A 935-nucleotide genomic window follows, 5' to 3' on the forward strand; every position below is an offset into this window, starting at 1 on the left:
GCTGACCACCCCCTTCACATACCATTAAACCATTAGCAGTTTAGAAGCCAGGGGATGTGCACTTCCTTGGTTACATGGTCCAAACTGCACAGTGAATGAAGTTCTGCATGCACTGTAAATCCCTATCCATAAGGGCTCCTTGTTCGGTGTCGCTGCCAGGCCCATAACTCAGTCACTCAGCTGCTTGTCCTAGTCACTCCTCTCTCCTTTCAGCCCCAGAAGGAGTAGGAGTGTGTACAAATGTGGTATGGAGAAGGGGCTCAAGCTTCTGTTGAAGAACAGAAGATGGGGGACAGATTCCACAGTGACAGTCTCCACTAGAGGTGCACTGAAACATCAGTCCAATATCGGATTGGCACCAATATAAAGAAAGTTGTCTGTATTGGAAATCGACCATATCAGGCCAATAATTTGGCCAATAAAAGTACTGTGCATGCGCACAGCCACAGCGCAGCATAGGCGGTGAGAAGCACAGCCGGGCAGCTTGGAGAGCTGCCTCCAGCTGGAGTCTGGTGTGGTGGAAGGGAAGAGGAGAGAGAAGGGGCATGGGGGAGCAGATCAAAGCCCCCACAGTAAGGGAGGAGTGGGGCTGGGGCAAGCGCTGCTAAGTCAGTGTGAAGCAGGTGCAGGACAGAGCTGCGGCTTGTCTGGGGGGGAGGAGGGCGGTGGGGTGGCTCCTGCTGCTGCGTGCCACTTGTCCAGGAGCTGCATGTCCGGCAGCTTGTCTGCTCATCCAGCAACTCCCACTGCTGCTTCTGCCGCTCATCCTGGAAGGCATGAGGGGTGGGGGGGTGCAGATCTGTGCTGGGCAGGCTGGGGCCAGGGCTGTGCCAAGTTCTTCCTGGCAGGGCAGGATGGGGCAATGCTCGGGCCGGGGGGCAGGGGCGCTGGGAGGGGGCTATGGCAAATTTTGGGGTGGCTGCAGCATCCCCCCC

The 935-nt window shown here is 56.9% G+C and overlaps 1 protein-coding gene across 5 annotated transcripts in view; it reads left to right on the plus strand.

Annotated features, from left to right (window-relative positions):
* The window catches only part of RNASEL (ribonuclease L), a 93,391-nt gene that overhangs the window by 13,283 nt on the left and 79,173 nt on the right, over window positions 1-935 (plus strand). The window lies entirely within an intron of this gene.

This window comes from Alligator sinensis, unplaced genomic scaffold (assembly GCF_000455745.1).
Source record: "Alligator sinensis unplaced genomic scaffold, ASM45574v1 scaffold471_2, whole genome shotgun sequence".
In the NCBI taxonomy this organism is placed as follows: domain Eukaryota; kingdom Metazoa; phylum Chordata; order Crocodylia; family Alligatoridae; genus Alligator; species Alligator sinensis.